Below are 26282 nucleotides of genomic sequence, written 5' to 3'. Positions count from 1 at the left end.
AACTCAACTGTATCAGTGAACCACAATGGAATATTTACTTCCTCTGCATCACATCCACCCTCCATTTTGTGCCCTCCTGATGCTTCTTCAGCCACATGACCTGCCTACCACCACCCTCTCCTCCTCTAATTAAAGAGAATTTTTTAAAAATAGCAGTGCATTAAAACTCGGTTAAGCCGTCAAAGTCACATGGTCTACCTTTTGCATTGATTTATTACTGTTTCTTTGTGACTTTAAACATTATTGGGATTTTAAAAATGAGTGATTATGGATTTTGAAGTTAAAGGAAATATTTGGATGGATAGAAAAGATAGCGGACTACCAGAAGAAAACTGGGAAGGAGGCAGTGGGGCAATAGAAGGGACAGACACATATCATGAGAAAAAAACAACAACTGAATCCACAGTTCCTCACTAGAAAATTGCATGTTACAATCTGAAGTATGAGAGCAAATAGCAGTGGCTCACCTGGAAATGACAGGTTAAACATAGGGTAAGATGCTTCAGGTGCCCATATACCAATGTCCAAAGCATGGGCAATAAAAAGTTTGAGATTCTCATGCATTACAGAGACTTGGTGGAATGATTCCCATGACTGGAACACAGTAGCCGAAGAATATGAGTTGTTAAAAAAAAACAGAACAGGTCAAAGAGGAGGTAGTGTGGCACTGTATGTGAGGAGATAGACTGCCAGTTAAGCAATACTAGAGGAGGAGAGTGACACTGCAATGGAAAATAGCTGGGTGAATATAAAGGAGGGAAAAACAAAGAGTTCAGTGGTTGGCATCTGCTACAGACTGCCTGATCAGGGTAAGGACATGGATGCTGCCCTCCTTGAGCAGCTTGATAGATTATCTGAGCAACAGAACCTTGTAATTATGGGTGACTTTAATTTCCCTGATGTGTGCTGGAAAACAAACTCTGTTAAGTGTCCAAAGTTGTGCAACTTTTTGACTTGCCTGGCCAATAATTTAATTTGTCAGATGGTGGAAGAACGTACGAGAGGCTTGGCCATACTTGACTTAATACTGACCAACAGGCATGAGCTGGTAGATGGGGTAAAGGAGGTGAGGACCATGGGAAGGCTGACCATGCCCTCTTAGAATTCCTTTTGGGATGGGGAACTAAGGAACTTTGTAAGATGCGTATGTTAGACTTTTGTAGGGCAGACTTAGAGACATGATGAGAATCATCCCATGGACAAGAATGCTGGATGGGAAAGGCACAAGTGAGGGATGGACTCTCCTTAAACAAGAGCTACTACATGCTCAAGCCATGACTATTCCAGCAAGACTGAAATGATAGGGGATCCAAGAAGTCCATTTGCATGAGCAGAGAGCTTCAGGAGGAGCTAAGGAAGAAAAAGGAAATGTTCAAGAAATGGAGGGGGCAGACCTCTAAAAAAGAGTTATCTGCAGGTTACACGGTACTGTAGGTCAGTCATCAGAGAGGCCAAAGCCAGGAATGAGCTGAGACTGGCCAGGGAAGCCAACTATAACAAGAAAAGTTTCTTCAGATATGTGAGGAGCAAACATAAGGTGAATGAAGTAATAGGCCTGCTGTTGGGTGAAGATAGAGAGACTCAGAGGACAGAGATTGCTATTTCTGCGGGTTCTCAATACATGGGGTAAGTGGACACATGCATCAAATTAACTGCTAGATAGCTGGAATTCTGTGTAGAAAATTTAACAATGTTTGTATCGTTAAGAATGTCCACTTAGGGTGTGGGGGGGCTTGCTCCTGTGTGGAAATGGTTTGACTCCTGAATGTAATTTTTATGGCTGAACATTCAACTACTCAGTATTATCAGTGTCAAAGGAAATTCTTCAACAGAATCTCACTTAATGAGGGCTTTTATTGGGGGGGAATTAAGAACAATTCAGGAAAACAGTTCCCCCCCTTAAAATAAAAAAAAATGTTGAACTAGTTTCTCTTTTGAAATAAGTATGTCATTCATTCCAATTGTATAGCATGAAAAAGTCTGAGACTTTTCAGTTTTTCCTGTGGAAAATGGGAAATTTTGGAGATCACTAAAAAAAATCTTAGGAAAGTATTTTCCTTTAGGAATGAATGAAATTGTTTTAAATATACATTTTTACACAAAATATATGGCATGAACATTTTTACATAGGACAATCTGCAGCATTAAATAATGATCATCCTTGATAATATTTAATCAAAGAGTTAAGTGGTGTTTTCAATAATAAAAAATATGCAAGTAGTCTCACATATTGTAATTGTAGGAGGATGTTTCTCAACTTTAATTTTTTCCTATTTCTCAAATGGCAGAAATTAAGTTCCAGGTGCTAAAGTGTCATAAAATTGCAGCAGTTTCCACCTCTCCCTGAAATATGTTTGCAATTTTTCTTATAGAGAACAGATCCAGTAATACTTTGAAGTTCCATAAATATGCCAACTAATTTATAAATGCATTTAAGCTATTAAGTAGTAAAATAAGTTTGATAGAAAATGAAGAACATTTCCACATGGAGGGAACTTAAAACGTGAGTGGCTTCCTGCTTACAAATGCGGGATGGTAAATCTCGGTTTGCAGCCCTCCTCATGAGTAGACACCTTTCTATCTTTTTTTCCCTCTGCCCCATCACGGCTTTTTGCCTCTTGAGGAGGCTGCAAGTGAAAGCAATACAAACTTCTCCTCTGCTCGTTGGCTTGTCAATCACAGCAAGCCACCAATCACAGCACTGTAGTTCTCTCCTGAACTGAAACTTTCTCCCCCTACCCAGCCCCAAAATTAATTTTAAAAAGAAGCACTTCTGATTTGCTATGCAGTAATGCCACAACATAGATGAATTTTTAATAGAAATCAACACTGCCCCGTTGCTATGGAGAAATGTCAGAACGATATAGCATCCCCCCCCCCACACACACACACCTTTTGGGATTCATGTTCTTTTGCAGTTTATTTCTGTCTGGGTGGATTTCTGAGACCTCAAACATGATAACTGGAGCCCAAAAAGACATTTTATGCTAATGGTTGGCTTTAAAACAAGGTGCTCGCAAATTGAGCTGTTTTTGCCTGCCCCAGTTGTTGCTTAAACTTTTCTGAAAATGTTGCATCTCTACACTCAGTCTGTGTTTAAACCTCTCAGAATGCTGAACTGCTTCAAAAAATAGGGTTTTCTGGAAGGCAGGCATCTCATTCAGTAAGCTGAAATAAGAGAATAGAAGCTTCCCTGCAATGGGGAGACTGTTCCTGGAATGATCATTAGATTTGCAACAACTCCATTTCTCTTCCCTGTTGCTTCAGACACACAGCTTGCTTCTCTCCATGTCTTTCTTACCCCGTTATCAATGAGCAGAAAGTCCCAATAGCTGGTTTGAGGGAAAACATTTCACCCTTCTGCTGATACATCCCTTAGCTCTTTTATCCAAATCCAGCAATGACTGGAAGGAGCCATCTAGAATGGTCCCAAGGCAAGTACATAAAAGAAGAGTAGCAGTAAGGGAGTCTATAAATGTTTTACATCCTTCTTAGTCTAAACACTCAGCCAGCAGCCAGGACACAGCATAGCTGGGGATGATGCTCAACCATAGCTTTCTGTCAGCTAGGGAAGAGTGATGGGTGACCTAGCTACTGCCTGTGTTCAGCAGGAGCATGGTGCAGATCCTGTCAACTGGATACTTCAGATTTTCAAGATAGAACTACAGAGTTGGTTTTATGCCAGTAAAGGCACTCTGACTCTGACCATAGAGTTGGAAGGGGCCATACATGCCATCTAGTCCAACCCCCTGGTCAGTGCAGGATTAGCCTAAAGTAGCAATCCCCAACCTGTGGGCTGCGGACCACATGTGGTCTGTTGACTAATTGGAGGTGGGCCGTGAAGGACACCTACCCCCCCCCGGCCCTTTACTTCACCCCCCCCCCAGCACTTTACAACACACTTTGGGTGTCATTGTCTCCCATCACTCCCAGATGGGACTATCTCGTTGCAGAGAAACAAGCTCAGGGTTCCCATTGATTTATCATTGTCATGAGTTAAAATTTCCATGAAAATAAAATGTTCCTTATGTTTATTGTTGTGACGTGTCTGTATCTTATTTTGAAGGGATGTTTAAACATTACCATAGCGATCAGAGAGCGTTAGGTCAGTGGGTGAGAGTAGAGGAGTAAACTACCCCCCCCACCGGGCATCAGTAAAACTGTCAAGTGTTGAGTGGTCCCCGGTGATAAAAAGGTTGGGGACCACTGGCCTAAAGCATCCATAAGTATCTGTCCAGTTGCTGCTTGAAGACTGCCTGTGAGGGGGAACTCACCACCTCCTTAGGCAGCTGATTCCACTACTGAACTACTTTGACAGTGATGGGGAGGAGTGAGCCCATCAAAATGTCCTGTGTGAAAAATTAGAGCCAATTGTATCTAAAATGTATGAATCGGTACCTTTGAAATCAGGATCAGATTGTCCTGATTGCTATAGAGTTATACCGACTGTCCAACTGCTATACAGTTATTTGTTCCTTGTTAAAGGGAAGCAGGTCCTAATATTATCTGTGTTATGGTTGTTTGCCACCTAGTATATGGTAAATTGATTGGTGATTAAGCGAGTCAGAAATGTAAAACTGATGATAATGCACACAGTTTATCTGCCACTGTATATTCCATGTTAGCGCCATTTACACATTATAATACATAACACAACAGAAGACTATTTATGTTCATACATGCATGTGAGAATTCCCATTTACCACCCTGTCACCTCCTGCACCATGCTGGCCAATTTATATTCATTTACCTCATTTATACACTGCCTTTCAACGAAGTTATTTCTTTACCTATCATATGGCATTTGTGTTATGTAGCCAGGAAATCCTAAGATTGTCTGGCAGCCAGGCAAGAGATATTCAGGAGTGGTTTGCCATGGCCTGCACCTGCATCATGGCCCTGATATTCCTTGGGGGTCACCCTTCCTTGGGGCTGACTCTGCTTAGCTTCCGAGAGCTGACAGGATTGGGCTTACCTTGACTGTCCAAATAACGTTTTCAACAAAGTTTCCAAGACAACTCAGGGAAGGCAGTCCACACATTTAAGTGTGACAGACCTGAGATGACAGGATGAACTCAAGAAGATCCCAAGGCTACCAAAAGACAGGGAATCAGTTTGTCTGAGTGAAGGCATTCTGAGTGAAGGGGCCACATTTAATTTAAGACTGGCCTCATCAGAACCTATTTGTAATCCCAGGATTTGTCTATGAAACACGAAATACAAGAGTGCCTCTAAACATAGGAGACACATATTTTAATCACTACAAATATCACTGCCTGCCCATGTCCGTGAGCCAAGGATTAGAACTAAGAGTCATATGCCTCTACATCCAGGCAGGTTTAAGTTCTAACTGGATTCTTTGCTTAAAGTGACCATAGGAGAGGAAGGAAGATGCAGTCTACCCCACTAGCAGAAAACTAATAAGAAGCAGTGCAGGTCACAAGCAACAGTCAGTGCTATAAAATAAACCCACAACAATATTCTGATATTCTCCATCTTAATGTACATGGCATGGCTGACATGTGGCAATATGCATTTTTTGTTTGTTTTTCAAAACTAAAATAAATGCAGGAGGGTTTCGGCTCTTTAATTTAAAATATTGTCCTTATGTAAATTTAAGAAACTTTCATTTTGCAATTCTTTAAATCACAGTTACATGTATTTTTTAAAAAATACCTGTCACATGATTAAATTTCAATTTGAAATAGTTTGCTTTAAAGTAGCAGTCGTGATTGAGACACCCTTATAGTTCAAAGCGCCTTACAGGCCAGGAGAAGGAATCATAAGAGTAGACACATGTGTAGGTAGAAAAGAAGAAGGATCCAGCAGATCTCACAATCCCTGAAGAGAAAGCTGGAAAAAGGCAGCTCTGCAAGGAACAACCCTCCCATTAAAATTTGCTATGTGCTCCCCTCTGTATAGGCAGCCCCCAATTAGGTAGAGTCAGCAATTCTGGCAGGCACTTCCATCCAAAGCCTAAAATTTCAGTCTCTGAAAGACAGAGGCAGATTTTGACTTTACAACTGCCGAGAGAGCTCTACTCTCTTCTTCGCCCAGGCAGGATGCTTGGGGTCCTGCGACCTACCTTTTAGCTATGCTTTCCCACCCTCCCCTCATTTACAATCTGTATGTGAGAATGTGGGCTTTTGCCTGCCTGGTCTCCAACCTTAAGCTCTCTGACATTTTCACAGAAAGAAGAATCCAACCAAGCCCAAGCACCTTGCTGATACTGCAGAATACGAGAAGATTTGGCCAGAATGGAAAAACAATACATTCTTGGTCATCCCCCAGAATTACAAGGTCTGTAAGCCCCCCCCCCAAAAAAAAACACACACATATAGTGTTCCCTTCACACCAAAGCAGCTACTATTAATTCCATTCCCCACATTTTCCTCTGAAATCCACAACATGATTCTATTAAGAGGTGTGTGCGTGTTTTTAAACCAATTTCTTGAAGGAGTCGAGAAGAAAACAGTGATTTGGAGGGGAAAGGAAGAAGGAGGAGGGAAGACATTCATTCTATATAGGATGCAATGTTGGGGGGCTGCGGGGGGGGGTGGACAGTCCAGCTTTCCTTCTGGGCATAAACCCAGTGGGGAAGCAGAGGGCATGAACCCCCTTTTTGCCCACCTGCCAATTGGCCTTGGTCCCTCTCATACGCTGCCTCCGCCTCCTCCTCAGCCCCGGCTCCAACGAGACCGTCCTCTCTCCCCGACCAGATCCGGCTTTCCTGACTCGTTCCGTCTCCCGGGAGCCCCTTGCCGCGGAGGAGCAGCCCGGGAGAGCCCGTGCGTGCGGCGGGTCCTCCTCGGGGAAGACCCCGCGCCCAGCCTCCCCCTCCCCGCTTCCGCATCACTGGAAAGAAACCCCCTCTGGCTCGCCCGCCCGCCCGCCGCCCCGCTCCGGCTCCCTCGCTGGCGAGCCGCGCACCTCTGTGAGTGGCCACCAGCCCATCGATCGGTCGCCACCTCCGGCGCGCGGGCAGCGGCCAGGCAGTCCCTGCCCTCTTCCGAGCGAGCGGCTCTGCAGTCGCGCTGCTCTCCTCCCTTCCCCTCGCCCATCTCCTCCTATAGGGATCTCTATATTGCCAGGCATCGGTCTCCAAAGCCGACATTTTGGTGCCACCGACTGTCCAAGGCTGAGGTTGAAGGAACGGGGGGGGGGGGGGGGGGAGAGAGAAAACACGGAACGGCTTACCCACCCCCGCCTGGATGGGTGTGCTTGGCACTGAACGATCCCGGGGACAAGGCTGGTGCAGCTGGTCTCTAACGGCGCTGCTTTGCTGCCATCCGCCCAACTTCAGCACCCAGCCGGCAGGGAGAGGGAGAGGGAGAGGGAGGGAGGGAGAGAGGGGAAGGCACGGGAGGGAGGCGCGGAGGGTGGAGAGCGGAGGCTCGGGGCGCGCATGCGCCTCGCCGGCTGTCTTGGCCCGGGTAGAGCAGCTGGAGTTTCCTCGCTTCTCCCAAGCGTGATTCACTCCGACCGCCCCCCCGCCTCCCTCTGCCCCCTCCTCCCCGGGGAGATTCCCAGGAGGAGGCTGGGCGGGCAGCAAAGGCCGGGGGGATATGGGGGGGGGGCGGGGCAGGGAGATGCCGTCGTGCAGAGCCTAGGATGCTGAGCTGAGCCTTTTCTTTTGGGGGGGGGGCGTTGGGGAGGGAGCAGGCGGCCAGCCACGTGCTTAGGTGGGCGTTCGCCTGCAGGTGAGTAGTGCGTGTCAGAGACTGCCTGTCTGGCCGCGGGGGTGGGAGGGAAACGGAAGGCCGGTTTGTTGGGGAGGGGGAATGTGGCTGGGGGAGTCTGAGGTCTTGGTGCTGTCGAGGGAGGGGGAGAAAGAGGAGCCGCTACGCCCGATCTGCGCGGTGCTGAAGAGTCCGATCCTGGCGACGCCTCAGTCGCCTCAGATTTCCCCCTGGCAGATGCGGCTGCGGGACCAGCACAGTCTGCTGCCTTTCTCCGGTGGACTCGTGTGCGTGGACTGTGCAGGGCGCCCCTCTGGAGAGAAAGGTATACCTTTCCCACTCAAAATATGAGGGCTGTGTGTTTAGCTTGGGTCTAATCTGCCCCAGGGAATACCCTTTGTAGCATCATTGGCTACAAGGGTGTAGATTGAGAGCCAAGCTTTCTGGTTCAGATCTCACCCCTCTTAGGAATTTAGTCAGCTGCCTTAAAGTATAGGCTCCCAGACAGCCACATACATCAATGCTTTCCTTTTTAAATCAAGTTTCCCATTTTGCTTTACACAGGAGCCCTGGTCACAAGTTACAGTTGATGTACATGCCATCCATGTACACTTGATTTCTCTTTATAACACTGAGTCAGTTGCTTATGTGCATCAGGACATGGGGTTTTAAACTCCACATTTTCCTGTGGCTGGTCCCTGGTTTCATCACACATTTTGTCTCATTTGTACGATGAGATGTGCTGTTGTAGATGCAGGATGTACCCACATTCCCTGTAACCCAAATAAGGCTCTCCGGTGTGTGCTACATGTCCTGAGACTTGAATTTCCAGGATTGTGGTGAGGATAAAGTGGAGGAGAGAACTATGTGAGCTGCTTTGGGCCCCCACTGGGGAGAATGGCAGGATATCAGTGATGGAAATAAATTATTGCTAGCCAGTTTCCTGACAGATGGTTTTCTTTTCAAAGTTTGCAAAACTGGGTGGCCCAGAGACCATGGTAAGACATACAAACAAAGGGACTATGTATAGAACAGGCAAAGGCCAGGTGTGCTATGGAGCCTCTAAGTTTCCGTTAAGCTGCCGTCTGTACATAAATCTAAATATTCTGATAGGCAGAAGCTCTGCAGAGTTCCAGGCAGGGTCTTTTGCACTCTTTCCAGCTGCGAGAACAGAGAATTATCAGAGAATTAATCTGGAACTGAACCCATGCAGAACAATTTTGTTGCTTCCTTGTTTCAGAGTTATTTCTCAAGAACACATGTGTCTTTGGGTCAGGATGTGCTCAGAGATAAATATTCCACATTCAACTCTTGCTGTACGTAGCAAATTTCTTGAAGCCAAAGAGACTATGGGAGTTAGCTGCATTTTGCGCTGTATGTTCTGTATTCATCTTCTTTGATATGATGAACTCTATATGCAACTACTACTGGTACTTTTAATACTGTAGTACTAAAAAGGATTACTTCGGATGCTGATGCAACATCCTTGGAAAATGAAACACTTGGTGCCCAGATACTGCCAATTTTTCCATAACTCCAAATTCTATAGCCTAGACAGAAACCACATTTGACTGACCTTTCTAAATGTAAAAAAGGTTCTGACTCAGTGCAACATTACACTCCCCCCCTGAAAAATACCTAGATCCAGAGATGGGATTTAAATTAGAGTTTGCTAGAAGTTTCATAAGGTAAATATTTTTCATCTGTTTTTTCCTCTCTTCAGGTTTAGCAAGGTTATGGAGTAATAGTCCATAGGAACTGTATTGCACAGACTTAATAAGGAAAGCCTCTTGTGGCACAGAGTGGTAAGGCAGCAGACATGCAGTCTGAAAGCTCTGCCCATGAGGCTGGGAGTTCAATCCCAGCAACCGTCTCAAGGTTGACTCAGCCTTCCATCCTTCCGAGGTCAGTAAAATGAGTACCCAGCTTGCTGGGGGGTAAACGGTAATGACTGGGGAAGGCACTGGCAAACCTCCCCTTATGGAGTCTGCCATGAAAACGCTAGAGGGCGTCACCCCAAGGGTTAGACATGACCTGGTGCATGCACAGGGGACACCTTTACCTTAATAAGGATAGAAGTAAGTGTGATGTCATGGTATACTAGGCTATATTTATATGTAGAGTTTTTAAATATTTATTAAAAATTGTATTGGTGAAGCCCATCCCCCCACTCTCTTCCTATGTTTAAAGCTGTTATATTTTGAGAATGTGTATTGTGTACATTTAAAAGGCTCATGGTTGGCACTAGAAAACATCCAACAAGGGGAGATATTCTATAACCAGGATGTAACCACCTAAAAGGCCCTAATCATTTCTATCCACAGAAAATTTTAAATGAATGAACAAACAAACTTATGAAAAAATGAATGAATGAATGAATGAATGAAAACTCTACACCAGTTACCTTAAAATGGATTGTAGTTTTACAAATGTGCTAAAGGTCAATTGGATAATGCAGCCTAAAATACCTCAGAATTGAAGAACTTTATTTTTGAAAAGCTTGAGAAAACCTTTGAGTTCAGAAGATTGTTTTATATGTAGCATAACTCCTGTAGCTACAAACCATTGCTTCCTATCAATTCCAAATGAATCACTAAAATAGTTGCCAGACATTTAAATCTCACAGCTTGATAGGTCCACTCAAATGGCAGCCATTTAAAACTTCCATTTTGCTAACCTTTGTTTTAAAGGAGGGAAGCAAAACAAAAGATTTTTAATGGCTACCAGCTCTTTAAACCTCACAGGTGATGTGCAGACCCTTCAAATGCTGAAGTTGAAAGGGTTGGCAGCCATTATAGTGATCCATTTCACCCCCTCCCAGTAGGGGTGTGAGTACCTGTTTGCTTCCCTCTGTTTGCAGAGGGGATCAAAATAGAGGCTTTAAATGGCTGCCAGTCCTTTAAATTTCACAGCTGATGGCGGTTAAAGGGCTGGCTGCCATTTTAGCTATCAGTTTTGCTCCTCATTTGGAAGCAGGAAGGAGTGAAATGCATCACTCAAATGGCAGGCAACCATTTAAAACCTCCATTTTGCTTGCCTCAGTTTGGAAGGAGGGGAAGTGAAAAAGAGAGTTTAAATAGCCTAAACTTGGAACACAAGTGGACAAAATGTCCATGAAATGTTCAAGAGATGTGCCTCCTCTGAACCTGGGTTTTGTGGGGGGCATAAGCTGACCACATTTTTGATGAATTAAGCTTGTGAACCTGTTTGTGCCATTTCCTACTACTGAGTACATTTATTGATTGGTTGCATTTTTATATCGCCACTCCCAACACAGCTGGCTTGTGACAAAAAAACATTAAATAAAACATCATAAGAACGTCAACCATCTAACAACAGCAATACACCCCAAAACCCTAACCTAATCAATGGTGGCTTAAAATACTCAATCTTCTCCAACATTTCTCTGAACTTGGCCAGTATGATACACAATTCACCACCATTTCTGGTAGGGGGATAGATCACTGATTAGGTCTGAACATGGTCCATCCCACAGTCCAAGAACCCAGAGGGTGGGAGAGGAGACCCGTTCTTATCGCCCCGGTCCTTCGACCTGCCTCCAACCAAACATCTCGTGGAAAAGCTCCATTTTACAGGCCCTGCAGAACCCAGGGAGTTCTGTCAGGCCCGCAGCTCTTCTAGGAGCTCATTCCACCAGGTAGAGGCCAGGACCGAAATGGCCCTGACCCTGTTCAAGGCCAGGTGTACTTCCCAGGGCCCTGGGACCATCAGCAGATTTATACCCACCGAGTGAAGTGCCCAGCCGGGGTCATAAGGACATAACTGTAGCCGGAGAAGCCTCGCTGGGTAAATGAAGCCTCGCTGGTTCGTTGCTTTCCCCACTTGCTCCGAGGAAAAAAAATGGCAATCGCTTCGCCGGAAGTTCAGAGGAGAGAGCCAGGGGGAGGGACTTTGTTGAAACCGCTACATTGAGAACGCACAGGTCTGTTGGCAGGAATGTAGCGATTTTCTGAGGGTGAATCCACTTTTCTGGATTCCCTGGAAATCGCTACAACGAAGCGATTTTGGCGCTAGTGTTGCAGAAGTGTTGCAGATTGCTCATGACGTCATGCAGAACGTAGCGAAAACAAAATGCAAGACTAGTGCTATATTAAAGTCATGTGGAATGGACCTCTCATATGCTCTAGTATCCAATATAAATTTGCAAGATGATCTGTAATGCCTCGTAGCACCTTTTATTAACCTTAGCTGATAACCTGCTATGTCCATTCTTTGACTAGTACAATCAGCCATATAGATTCAGCTAGGTTTAATTATTGTAATGTGTCATATGTGGGGCTGCCCCTGAAAACTATCCAAAAACTGCAGTTGATTCAAAATGTGACAGCCAGGATATTCTCTGGGATCCTGCATACCTGATAGACCGCCTCTCTATGTATGCCCCCCACCCCAAGAATACTCTGTTCTTCGAATATGTCTGGCCTTGACCAGAGCAAGGACATTTTCTGTCCTGGACCCTACCTGATGGAATGAGCTTCCGGAGTACATCAGGGCTCTGCTGGAGTTAGCAGAATTCTGCAGGGCCTGTAAAACAGAGCTCTTTTGCCGGGCTTTTGGTTGGGACCAAAGTTAACTCATATCTACCTACCCATTTATAACGCCCTGTGGAAATATTGCTGCTGCTTTTAACCTGCTATTATTAATTCAAATTAATTTTAAAACTTAATTTTATTAGTTTTAATTTTATATTTTATATAATTTTGAACACCACCCTGAGATGGCTTGCCAGCAGGGTGGTCTAAAAATCCAATCAATCAAGGGAAGTATAGAAGAGGGGCTCCAGGAACTGGCAAAGGGGAAGAAGGAGGAAGCAGATGACCCAGCAGCAGGCTGTCTGTTCCTGTGTGAATAAGAAGATGGTGTGATGCAGTTAACCTCACCTCCCTGTTTCCTTTTCTGAGGCCGGTACAGACTGAGGACCCTGGATCTGGCAGAGTAAGGTGGGAAACTTGACGAGGGGGGTGGAGTGTTCTTATATTAAACAACATTACACCTTTCTGAATCCATTGAATGTTTTAGTTTTACAATGAAGTCAGTGGAAGGATGTGAGTTTGCTTAGGATTGCAATGGAACTGGCCTGGGATGGGGTGACTTTTCTTTACCGTGCAGCACGCTGAGGTCACCTTCCTAAAGCTCACTCTCTGTGCCTCTCTGGGGATGTGAGGCAGGCAGTAGCTGTGGACAAGACCTTTTGAGTGATGAGATGCTCTCTTCCTTGAGCCTCTCGTTGAGCTTGTTATGAACCTTACTCCTTCAGACACTCAGTGTTTCGTGCAGGCCTCCACTGGCTAGGCACTTGAGTTAACCAACGAGGGGATAAGATTCATAGGGAAAACTTTGTGTAGTTGGGTGACTCCCATCCAAACTGTTAGAACTGGTCCCATGCCACCATCTGAGAAGTTCCAGTTAATAGAATACTAGAAGAAATGTCTTAGGTTCACTTTAGCTTAGTTGTGCATGTGTGTGAGAGGAGATATCAAGTTCACCCCCTCCTGGTGCTTCTTCCTCTTCCACCTTCTGGGACTGTCAATATCTATCTAAGCGTTATTCCTCTACAATTCTAAGTTAAGCAGGAAAAGCAGGAATGAAATTACAGAGAAGGAAAAATATATAGCAGGGTTGGACAGGGAAATAAACACAATACAATACCATCAAGAGTTGCACCCCTACACACACACACACATTTATTGGTATGTCAGACTCAGTCCCTCTTTGAATAAGGTGGCTGAGGTTCGTTTTCTTCATAAGGTGTTCCAGGACTAGACAAATATTAGACAGGGTGGCACATGTCTGTGCACCTCTATTTCTGGGATTGTTGTCCCCCCTCCTTTCTTTTCACATCTTCAATTCCTGCACAGACCAATTCACCAATACTATTCCCAGTTAAGTCTTGCTGGCCATGCCTTCAAGTTTAGTGATTGGGCAAACTGGCTGATTAGCTCCTTAGAGGTGAGCTTTAGCTCAGAAGAAAGTGACAGAGGATGCTTCACTGTCCGCTGTGGACTTGTCCAATTTATCTATGCAGATAATTTATTTATATACTCAGGCCTGCCTTTAGCTTTGACCCAGAAACTACAGCTGGTTCAAAATGCAGTGGCCAGGATCCTCACTGCAACACCGTGGAGGTCCCACATCCGTCCCATTCTCCATCAACTGCAATGCTTGCCAGTTGAATTCTGGATCAGACTAAAGGTTCTGGTATATGCCATACGCGGTCAGGGCCCAGTGTACCTGAGGGATCGTTTCCCCGTCTATGCCCCCCAAATAGCTCTGCGCTCCACTGCTACCAACCAGCTAAGGATCCCTGGCCCTAAAGAAGCCTGCCTGGTCTCGACCAGGGCCAGAGCATTGTCTGTTCTGGCCCCTACCTGGTGGAACGAGCTCCCAGAGGAGATCAGGGCCCTGATGGAGCTTAAACAGTTCCGCAGGGCCTGCAAAAAGGATCTCTTCTGCTAGGCATTTGGTTGAGACCAGACATAATCAATAGCGACTAAAGGGCCCCTGCTCCCCCTCAAAATTCCACCAATATGCTCTGGACCTGTTTGCATTGTTCCACTGTATTGTTTGTATTGTTATATTGTTCATACTGTTATATTGTTATATGGTTACAACTATTAGTTATTATTATTGTAAGGTTATTCACATGTTTATAAACTGTTTAATGTATTGTTCTTTGTTCTTATGTAAACCGCCCTGAGCCTTTGGAGACGGCGGTATATAAATATAATAAATAAAATAAATAATCTTTCACACTAAAAGTGACTGTCTGCCAGTGCAGATGGAAGATCTGATTACCTGTTCCACCAAATAAAACTTGGATTGTTTGGGCAACAGGTCAACCCTCAATTGTACCACAGCTGACCTAATTGTCAAATGCAATGTGAAATGTAACCAGCTTGATGACGGCAGGGGAGAAAAAATAACAACAGAAGACCACTGGTGGTTGCATATAGCTCTCAGCTCAAACCAGTTCAATGCGTCTTTAATGATCTATGCTGGTTAATGATACATCTCTCACACAGGCACTGGGAGGCAAACCTTTTCTAGTCCACAGAGAGCTTCCTAACTTTCAACAGCCTCTCACCCACATTACTGAACTTCCTAACAAGGACACAAACTTTGTGACCAAGGCCTGCCGTAAACCAAGATACCAGCTCTGTCCTCATATTACTCTGATAACACAATCTTTGGATCTAATACCACCGGCCATACTGTCTCAGGTTCATTCACTTGTTCATATTCGAAAGATATATATTCAACTGGATAGTTGTGTTGGTCTGAAGTACCACAACAAAATCAGAGTCCAGTAGCACTTTTAAGACCAACAAAGATTTATTCAAGGCGTGAGGAAGAATGCTTGCACTCGAAAGCTTAAAGGTGCTCTTAAAGGTGCTACTGGACTCTGATTTTGTAAAGATATCTATGTCATCAATGACCTTTCTCAGGGCCTATGCAAAAGAATAAATGGACATAAATCCAGTCAATCAATCAATCAATCTAAATAAAAGAATAAATGGACATTGGGGAAGTGTGCCTGCACACAAAAACTCATGCCTTGAATAAATCTTTGTGGGTGTTAAAGGTGCCATGGGACTTGAATTTTGTTGTGCTACTTCAGACCAGCTATCCACTTGAATCTGGACATAAATCTGACATTAAAAATCACAACCTTCACAAACCAGTGGGAGAACAATTTAGTCCTCTAGGACATTTCATTGCTGACCTAAGAAGAAACTTTGAGCAGAGAAACTTTGAGCAAGGATGGTTGGGTGGGTTGAGTTTATTAAAAAAATTCAGAATGATGGGCTCTTCAAGGCTGTTTAAGGGCCAAGGATTCTGGACGGTACCTGCATCCTGAGTTCCTTCAGACTGAGCAGTAAGGACACAGAAAACTCCATTCCTCCATTCATATCTGATGAGAGGAGCTTTGCCTTTCAAAAGCTCTTACTCTTGAAAATCTTGTTGGACTGTAAGGCGGTACTGGACTGATGTTATTTTGCTTCTGTGGTGACATTCGACGTATAGCATTAACTGCTGCCCACAATTTGTCTGGATTACATGTATTGTTGTGTGATCACAGGCAGGTCACTTATTACTGAAAGTAAAACCAACCCAATTGAGTTCACATGTGCTGCTGTCATGCCTGTGCAGTTGGCACCATTCATCAATAGATGGCATTCATCATGTTGGTACGCGCTCTGATCTCTGCAGGATTAAACTACTGTTCCTAGGTGGCAGTGCAGATATATGCAAATATTTATCAGTCCAAGTGTATTCTGTTGAGCAAGCAAAACAATCAAGACTTGGATATTGCACACAAACAATACAGCTTACTCAGCCAGCAGAATCAATATAGGTAAGGAAAGCACTTTTAAAATTTTTGTGAGATATTATTTTTCTTCTCTTAGGATAGATGGGAGGGGGTGAGAGGCACACATGGAAAGATGGTGGACAAGGGGTGAGGAAACTATTGTGTAAACATGCATGTGCAAATAAGTTATAACCTAATTAACAATAATTTCAGCTGTTAATACTCTAAAGGGTTCGGAGTGCAATTTGCACTTGTAATTTATCCCAGCAGAGGAATAGTTAAATATCCCTGATCACACTAAAGTGTATAAAGAGAGCCAGTTTGGTGTAGTGGTTAGGAGTGCGGACGTCTAATCTGGCATGCCAGGTTTGATTCTGCGCTCCCCCACATGCAGCCAGCTGGGTGACCTTGGGCTCACCACAGCCCTGATAAAGCTGTTCTGACCGGGCAGTGATATCAGGGCTCTCTCAGCCTCACCCACTCCACAGGGTGTCTGTTGTGGGGAGAGGTATGGGAAGGCGACTGCAAGCCGCTTTGAGCCTCCTTTGGGTAGGGAAAAGCAGCATATAAAACCAACTCTTCTTCTTCTATATATCTTTTAATATGCCATTTATTTTTGCATACAACTGGCTGGATCAGATTCCCTAAACACATTAAAGCCTTTTGCAAACCAGTATGGATATCTGGTTCACTGGTACATCAGTTGGTTTCAAATGAGTTTAGATGTGTAGAATCTTAAATATCACTGAATCATAGGCAATTTCCATGCATCAGTAAAAATAGCATTCTGCCAGCTGAATGGTGTAGTGCTAAATCATATAGTGCCTCCCAGCCCCTCCTCACCTTTTCGCTGACTCGCCTTTGTCTGCCTTCTTTTCACATGTCTTTCCCTCCCTATCTGGTGCTGGAAATGGCGGAAGAGAGCAACATGCCTTATAGAAGACTCACTTCCGCCTGTCAATCAATCCAGGCAACCAATCCCCTTTCTCCATGTTTTAAAGGTCCCGTAATGCCCACTAATTTTGTTTAATTCATACTTCTCCATTGAAATGCCTATGCATAGAATCATGAATGCCACCCCTTATGGGATCATGAGTCCTTTGATACTTTTAAAAAATATTCTCATTACTGATTTGGAGGGGGACTTTAAAGAGACATACTTTGTGTCACAACTTTGAAAAAAATATTATTTTATTTCTGGCATCATCTGCATGCTTGTCCGCCTGTTCGTTGCTCCAGGAAGTTAGCCATTTTTAAAAAGAAATTCCTGTCCCCGGGAACAAGGGAGAGGGAGACGGATGTGAGGGCGGGACAAGGCAGGCGCCTCTAGCGTGTTTGAGCCTCCATATCTTCCCTCTGCTGGTTTCCTACTGATTGTTCTCTGTAGCTAGCACTAAATAGGTTGGTGAATCCCTTTTATATGATTCCCCAACTCACGCTTTAAACTGGAGGATGTAGTGAGCCAGTTACTGTCCAGACATTGGCAATGTGATTTGGAGGGGCAGGAATATAATGACTACATTACAGAAGCATTTCACTACATTTAACGGGTGTGGAAATACCCATAGATTTAGAAGGGATATCCAGGGTCATCTAGTCCAATCCCAAAACATTAATTTAGTTCCTTAGAGTAAACAACAGGATTCAATACTGTTGTACATTTTTCATTGCTATCAATTACTTTTTATTAATTTTATATATTTTAGTTCCATTTATATAAGAAAACAGAAGGAAATAAAATATATATCAGGCTATAATAGCATTAGAAATTCCTAGGTCTGTATGGGAGATCATTGGTATGAGCTTCCTCCAGTGGCCAAATGGGGGCAGCACAAGGGCATGACACTCTGGACTTGTTTGGCGATCTCCCATGCAAGTATCAACCAGGACTAACTGTGCTTAACTTCTGACTGCTGATGAGATGGGCTAGCCTGGCCAATCCATATCAGGGATATTTCCACTTCTGGTAGCTTAAAGGGGGTAACAAAATTGAAGGAAAGATGAAAAACAGTAATTAAGGGATGTGATGATGGTTCAGTGCAGGATGTCGGACTGCAAACAAATGTCAGACCTCAGAAATGTATCACCCTATTCCTAATAGTTAAGAAAATATGGCATGGGAAGACCGGCAGCATATATAACGGTTTTAGTAGGCAACCTACATTCCCAGTGGCTAGCCCCTGACAATAGTTAGGCTGCCACAATCTGGACCAGTTTTAGCTTCCAGTTGTCTTTGAGGGCAGCCCCACATACAGTGCTGTAATCCAATTGTGGCTCAGTGTGGCCAGTTCAGCTGAGTCTAGGCAATGAGAGACCCAGATAACCTGTAAACACTAAGCTAAATTGACTGAAAGAATCACTCAGTGCTGGAGGGGGAATTGTGAAAAACAAACTGACCTTAAGTGAAGAGTCTGGAAGGGAAACAGAGAACAGACCAGATTCAGCTGTCACCTTGCACAGGAGCAAACTCTTTCCTGCTGAGGTCTTTCATAGCAAAGGTGTATTCGATGTGGAGAACCCTAACCAGCTTACAGACAACTTCCTCTTGAGAAAGCCAGAAAAAAAATGGCTGTAGATGAAATGAAGTGATGAAGAGGCTTGGCTGGACAGTTGGAGTTGGGTGTGGGAACCCAGTTTCAAATGCTTACTCATCAGTGATTGTGGAGCTCTTTGAATGAATTGGGGCAAGTAAATATTTCTCTCGTTGCCTCTTGACTTGAAAACCCCATGAGGCCACCATAATTCTGCTGCAACTTGACAGCACTTTATACACACACACTTTTTCCAGCCTGTCTGAAAGTAATTGTAATATAACAAGAATATTTAAAAGATAATAGAATAATATTGGGGTTTGTGTGCCCAAACATGAGTTTTTTTCCTCCTGATTTTGCAGTTTACAAACATACACAGTAGCAAATAGAACATGAGTTCACACATACCTGCCCCTGCCCCAGCTTCAGGTAATGTTGTGTGCCTTCAGAATAGAAGCTCAAGCTGTATATAAATGCATTTATGTGCTTCTCCTTCCCTTTTATTTATTTATTATTTTATTTATATCCCACCACTCCCGTAACATGAGTCGTGATGGATTACAATCATAAATATACATTAAAATCCCCTTGAAACAATGTTAAAAGCCCTATAAAAGTCTACCCCCCATCAGCAAAAGATCCCCCCCCAAAAAAATATAACAGACCCTATGATGGCACAGTGTCTTGGGAGCAGTTCCAGGGGTGCCTGATGACCCCTGACCCTAGTCAGGCTGCTGCAATTTGGACCAGTTGCAGTTCTCAGTAATCTTCAAGACATAGAGTACACTGCTGTAATCCAACTATCATGTTACAGAAACATGGGACAATAATCATATTAGAATCCTCCTCAGACAGCTCATCTACTTTCAGACATTGCTGCTTTAAAAAAATCTCACTTTGAAACAGAAGAACGCTGTTTGCAAAGCAACAACCATTTCTAAGTAGCACTCCTACCTGAGAGGGGCTTTTTGAGGATAGAGTAAGATTCCTTCATGTACATTGCCTTTAGGTCCTTGAAACACAGGAGACAAGCAACTGTGACTAATAATTCATATGTTGTTTATAAGATATTTATGTAACTTGACATGTTCTTCTCTTTTACACTGTGTATGCATTCCTAGTAAAAAAAAATTCTATAGATTAGAATTAAGAGTAAATCTAAGTCATTTTAGAATAAGAATTGTTGAAAAGGGCATTGTTGTAGCAGCCTAACACACAATCCATCTACATGGAACCCAAAAGATAGCCACAGAAAGAAGGTTAAACACAAAGGGAATACAAACACAAGAATCAAAAGTAAACAGGGAAATAGCTCTGTTTGCAATTTGGCAAGAGCAAACAGAGAGAACATTAAGTTTGGCTGAGGTATGTTTCTGCATAGAACATAATTTAACAAAGGTAAATAAACACGATATTATGCACAGAAATGTAACCAACATTATTTTACTATATGCTATAGTAAAACATATTTAATGTGTACCTGATTTGGTGGGAAGTCACTACCAAAGTTGAGGGGCTCTTTTTAGTGTTTCCTCAGATGTAGCAGTTGGGACCAAACTAGATGACATAGGGCATAAGGGGTAGTGGGAGAAACATTCATATTTCTGCTTGCCTGGTAGGGGCTGGTTCTAATATCAAACCCCAGCTAGGAGAACAAAAGAAGCAGAGTGAAGGTGAAGTAGTTCCTTTACTATTTCTGGGTCTTTGCTGTTCAAGGAAATTTGTTATAAGCTCTTGATTTGATCACTCCAACCTGGAATATATCTGAAATCTTTGTGGTCATGGAAGGGTCCTGCTAAATGATATTTGGAGCTTTTCCTCACGCCACAGATTTAGTGAAATGCTTACCTGATGAAGATGCTACATTTTTGGCGTTTTGCACAACATCTAGCATCCAAGTAGCAAACCGCTGGCTACAGCCTCCATTTTCAAGCGCTTGCTGGGGAATCACATAAGGTGGATTCCCCAACCTAAAAAGCACGAGCTACAGGAGAGCAACCAGCAGGCTACATGCTAAATAAATGTATGGAGCCGAAGAAGCACAAACTCTGCTTCCAGTGCTCCGCCCTCACACCTGCATCCTTTCTCTCGGGGATGGGATTTTTTTTTAAAGCAAACTGCCTGGAGCAATGAATAGGTGTTCAAGCATGCAGGCAAAGTAAAAAATAATTATTTCCCAAGGTGTCACACAAAGCATGCCTCTTTAAAGTTTTCTTCCCTACCCCAATCAGGAACAATCCCCCCCCCCCCGCCAATCAAAGGATTTGAATCACTAAGGGAGAGTCTGTCCTAGAGGATATAATGGAGGGATGGGGGCACCTTCTTCGGGAGCCCCTAGACATGGACCCCTTGGACCAATCATTCTGAGATTTGGAGGGGAGTCACGAAACAGCCTCCCGGAGCTACTCTGAAAGTTTGGAGGTTCTACCTCAAACCCCAACCCCTTCAGGCTCCAGTAAATGCAGGAATGCAGGAATAAATTCCGATTATAGAATATGGAAGAAGGGGATTGGCTGCCTGGATTGATTGACAGGTGGGAGAGTCACATGTAAGGCACGTTTCTCTCTTCCACCATTTCCAGCAGCACACGAGGAGTGTAAGAAGCATGAAATGGCAGCAGACAAGGCGAGACAGCAGAAAAGGTGAGGAATGGCTGGGAAGCGAGACAACATTTAGCGCTTTGCTGTTCAGCTGGAAAATGCTATTTTTACTGATGTGTGGAAATGCCCTTGGTTTCCTAGCCTGAGGATTAAAGGTCAATGCTGGCTTTGCGGGAAAGCCTCAAGAACACATTTGGATAGAGGCAAGGGCTGATTTCTTCAGTCAGATGAAACAAATGTTAAATCAAGGTTTAACTTTCTATCTCATGGTGCTGATCTGAAGGTGCCTCTTTCTTTAGCATCAAAAACCAAGCCATGTCCTTCAGCCCAATTAACAAATGCCTCACCATTCTTATCATGAACCAATATCTACAATTTCCATGGTGGTTGTTAAAGGCACCAGCATATATAAAAATTATGAGGATAGGTTGATAGGGCATGTGCTAGCCATGAAGCTGCATGAGGTTTGTAAACATGTACAGTTTCCTGGCCAAGCATAACACTCTTCGAAGAGTGTTGTTGTTCCCTTAGATGCACTGGACCCAAACCATGGATTGGCGTAAAGGTTAATATTAACACCTTAAATCTGATCTGGAATTCAACTGGAAGCCAGTGCAGCTGCCGAAGGACCGTATCATATTAGTCCTCTTCTTCAACTTTCCAAAGGGCCAGAACATTAACCTGGCACACAAGATGGCTCTTCAAACAAAGACAGGCTACAGACTGTATTTTACTTTTCCCAATCTTCTCCAGAATGACTTTCTGCCAGGTTGAAGTTTTTTTCACCTTCCAAAACTGAATTTGAAGGATAAGAAAACTACAATTCCCATCAATCCACAAAAACATAGCATGTGGCAAGAGTGGTCACCAGCTGATCGTCAATGTGATTATTGAATGCTACCTACTAGGTGCTCAACTCAAGAAATAAAGGACACTGTGAGTAGGGTAATTCTAATTTTGAAACATGCTACTTATTTGAGGGATTGTCTCATTTTGTTGTTGTTGTTAGGTGCGAAGTCGTGTCCGACCCATCGCGACCCCATGGACAATGATCCTCCAGGCCTTCCTGTCCTCTACCATTCCCCGGAGTCCATTTAAGTTTGCACCTACTGCTTCAGTGACTCCATCCAGCCACCTCACTCTCTGTCGTCCCCTTCTTCTTTTGCCCTCGATCGATCCCAGCATTAGGCTCTTCTCCAGGGAGTCCTTCCTTCTCATGAAGTGACCAAAGTATTTGAGTTTCATCTTCAGGATCTGGCCTTCTAAAGAGCAGTCAGGGCTGATCTCCTCTAGGACTGACCGGTTTGTTCGCCTTGCAGTCCAAGGGACTCCCAAGAGTCTTCTCCAGTACCAGAGTTCAAAACCTCAATTCTTTGACGCTCGGCCTTCCTTATGGTCCAACTTTCACAGCCATACATTGCAACTGGGAATACCATAGCCCTGACTAAATGCACTTTTGTTGGCAGGGTGATGTCTCTGCTTTTTAGGATGCTGTCTAGATTTGCCATAGCTTTCCTCCCCAGGAGCAAGCGTCTTTTAATTTCTTTGCTGCAGTCCCCATCTGCAGTGATCTTGGAGCCCAGGAAAATAAAATCTGTCACTACCTCCATTTTTCCCCATCTATTTGCCAGGAATTGAGAGGGCCGGATGCCATGATCTTCATTTTCTTGATGTTGAGTTTCAAGCCATTTGTTCCCTTGTTCCTCTGCCTCGTCAAAATCCTGCCTGTACTTCTGGAAGTTCTCGGTCCACATATTGCTGGAGTCTAGCTTGTAGGATTTTGAGAATAACTTTGCTAGCATGAGAAATGAGTGCAATGGTGCGGTAGTTTGAACATTCTTTGGCATTGCCCTTCTTTGGGATTGGAATGTAAACTGACCTTTTCCAATCCTGTGGCTATTGTTGAGTTTTCCAAATTTGCTGGCATATTGAGTATAGCACTTTTACTGCATTGTCTTTTAAGATTTTGAATAGTTCAAATGGAATGCTGTCACCACCACTAGCTTTATTGTTGCTCAGACTTCCTAAGGCCCATTTGACATTCCAGGATGTCTGGCTCCAGGTCAGTAACTACCCCATTGTGGTTAAGCTCACTCTTGTATAGTTCTTCTGTATAATTTTGCCACTTTTTAAAAATCTCTTCTGCTTCTGTGAGGTCCTTACCATTTTGGTCCCTTATCATACCCATCTTTGCATGAAACATTCTCTTCATATCTCCAATTTTCTTGAAAAGATCTCTGGTTCTCCCCATTCTATTGTTTTCTTCTATTTGTTTGCACTGTTCATTTAAGAATGCATTCTTATCTCTTCTAGCTTTTCTCTGGAATTCTGCATTCAATTGGGTGTATCTTTCTCTTTCTCCCTTGCCTTTCACTTCCCTTCTCTCCTTAGCTATTTGTAAAGCTTCCTCAGACAGCCATTTTAATTTCTTGCATTTCTTTTTCTTTGGGATGGTTTTAGTTGCTACCTCTTATACAATGTTGCAAACCTCTGTCCATAGTTCTTCAGGCACTCTGTCTATCAGATCTAATTCCTTAAATCTATTTGTCACCTCTACTATATATTCGTTGGGGATATGATTTAGTTCATACCTGAGTGGCCTAGTGCTTTTCCCTACTTTCTTCAGTTTAAGCCTAAATGTCTCATTATTGTCTCATTATTGATTATTATATCTCTGTTTTAAGTATTTATTCATTTGCTTAATTTATATACCATCTTCCCTAGTGGCTCAGGGTAGTGAACAACAGTAATCCATTATCCATTAACAACAATAAAACATAAACATTAATGAAAACAAATGACCAACATGGCTACCCCCTTGAATCATTTATAAAAACATTAGTAAAAAAATTGAAAGTACAAACATCTCAGTGCAAACATGAAATTTCTTTCAGATGTAAAACTGTCAGAAGTAATTCTCCATGGAGGGTTAACTGATGTTACAGGATCACTGGCTCCAACCAAAAGCTTGACAGAAGCACTCCATCTTACAGGCCCTGTGGAAGTGAGTCAGCTCCAGTGGGGCCTTGATCTCCCCCAGGAGCTCATTCTACCAGGTGAGGGCCAGGACTGAGAATGTCTTGGCCCTGGTTGAGAACAGACATACAACATTGGGGCCTGAGACTACCAACTAGTTAGAATTCATGGAGCACAATGCTCTTTGGGGAACATAAGCAGAGAGGTGGTATAAAGCTGAATCTGACTGATAGTGGCCAAATGCCATCTAGTAAATTTATAGCCAATATGAGATTGTAACTGGGAACAGTTTATACTATGCTAACTCTCACATTTACATGGAGGCTTCCTAGAAAGCTGATTGACAGATTCATTGACCTCTGTAGCTTGTGTTCTTTACTTTCATCTCTAAGACCGTTTATGCACTGGGAACTTCACTGCCCCAGCTCCAATGCAGGAGCACAAATCGGGGGCAGATGAGGTGCACCGGGCAAAATGCTCCCCTGTGTGGTTGCAGGAAGAGGTGGGCCAACCTGCCACGACTAAAACTCCAGCCTGCAGCCTGGCATGAAACCTCCAGTGCATAAACGGTCAAAATGACACAATATAGTCACGTGAAGTATGGAAAATAATGGAGATATAACAGGTATGGGGTTTCACAAACATTACCAGTATCTTTGGGATGGGGAGGAGGGGGAGTTGGAATCAGTGCCACTTTGGTGCATACCAAAGATAATAAAGAAGCAGCTATGCCTGTTTAAGCTAATCCTCACTTTCCAGCAAAATTTTTAGTGGTTTGAAGACAAGTTAGTTGTTCGTTGTGATTATAATTTCAATGGATGTATTGCTTTAGAGGCAGTAATAAAATGATTACTTATACAGGATCCCAGGATCAGTCTTAACTGTCTGTTTCTCAGAATTCAAGCTGGAAGGTTTTAAAGGCAGTCATGGACACGTGGGCCCAGAGTATGGTCTGAATGCATGCAATGAAGACATCTTGATGAAGCTCATCAAAATATTCACCTAGTCTGAGCTTGTATGAGAAACCTATGTACATCTTGAATTTCACAGTGGAAGGGAACTGGGATGTAAATGTGGTCAACAAAGATTCCAGTTAAACTAGTCCTGAGGTAGCTAAACCAATAGCCCAACTCAGAATAAATTATCTCCTTCCAGTTGTCTAAATATCTTGGATGGTATTATTAAAATTGAGCATTCCATATATATGCATGGGGTGGACTCTTTTGTTAGGGTACTAGATCCTAAATAGTACTGGACTCTCCTAGTAACTTTTAAAATGGTATAGAGAATGGTGTGTATTTTCAAATGTGGAAGTTTTCTGCACATTTACCTTTGACCTTTTACTTCCACATATACTCAGTGACCTTGCATTGTTTCTCAGAGACATGGTTGCCATGGTTACAGCAGTGATACACTGCCCCCATGTGTTTGTCCTTTTCTTCACACATGGGCTATAATAACTCATTTAAAATTAGAAATAGATAAATTGCACTCAGTCACTATAGCGCTGAAGTAATTTTTCATCTCTTATAGTGTAATTGTATCATGGTTTCTATACTGCTATAGCAACTATCCATTTTAAAAAATGTTAAAATTCCTCTGAATGCACAATACAAAAAATATTGGGAAAATAGTACTTATGCAAAGTTGATGGCAGGAAAATGGCACTAATTATCTTTGCAGGGTAGATGGATGCATAACGTTCCTTTGAAATGGTGCGCTAACATGCCTGGATTGCATTCTCTCCAAAAAGATAGGAGTAAAGCAGACTTTGGAAACTGCATGCTAAGGAAGGGAATCCTGAAAACAGAATGTTTCAGCATGACATTGTCTGGACACTGGGGGGGGGGGGAGAAACGCTCTAATTTGGAAACAAAGGCAGAAAAGAAATTCCGTGTGGAAGCAGCCTGAATTCAAATCATGTTGGACTTTAGCCAAACTGAGGAACAATCGACAAGGCAAGTAATGACCTGATCTAATGGTCAGTCATGTATAGATAAGGGGAGATGATCTTTGATGAACATCATGAACATCTCATCATTTCCAAGAGTGAGTTTTCCAAATAACATTTTAGCTATGAATAGGCCTGTATCAAATTTGCCTTTTAAGGAAAAATTCTTCAGGGGGTAGTAGCCGAGAGTTAACTAGATGACATAAACTGCCT

The 26282-nt window shown here is 43.4% G+C and overlaps 1 protein-coding gene and 1 long non-coding RNA gene across 5 annotated transcripts in view; one reads left to right on the top strand and one right to left on the bottom strand.

The window, feature by feature from the left end:
* RGS17 (regulator of G protein signaling 17) overlaps nt 1–7370 on the bottom strand; it is a 99594-nt gene extending 92224 nt beyond the window's left edge. For 2 of the 4 annotated variants that reach the window (XM_077349282.1, XM_077349311.1), the window contains exon 1: nt 7202–7368. The gene's annotated coding sequence lies outside the window, so the exon portion shown is untranslated. Of the gene's footprint in view, nt 1–7197 lie in introns of all 4 variants that reach the window. The other 2 variants (XM_077349322.1, XM_077349292.1) reach the window with 2 other exon arrangements.
* A 287-nt stretch (nt 7371–7657) lies between these two features.
* Nucleotides 7658–26282, top strand: part of LOC143840550 (uncharacterized) — a 294577-nt gene continuing 275952 nt past the window's right edge. The window contains exon 1 of the long non-coding RNA XR_013232236.1: nt 7658–7700. This is a non-coding gene — a long non-coding RNA (uncharacterized LOC143840550). The remainder of the gene's footprint in view (nt 7701–26282) is intronic.

This window comes from Paroedura picta, chromosome 1 (assembly GCF_049243985.1).
Source record: "Paroedura picta isolate Pp20150507F chromosome 1, Ppicta_v3.0, whole genome shotgun sequence".
In the NCBI taxonomy this organism is placed as follows: domain Eukaryota; kingdom Metazoa; phylum Chordata; class Lepidosauria; order Squamata; family Gekkonidae; genus Paroedura; species Paroedura picta.
Note: the sequence above shows the minus strand (reverse complement) of the source record. Positions and strands in the feature narration are given on the sequence as shown.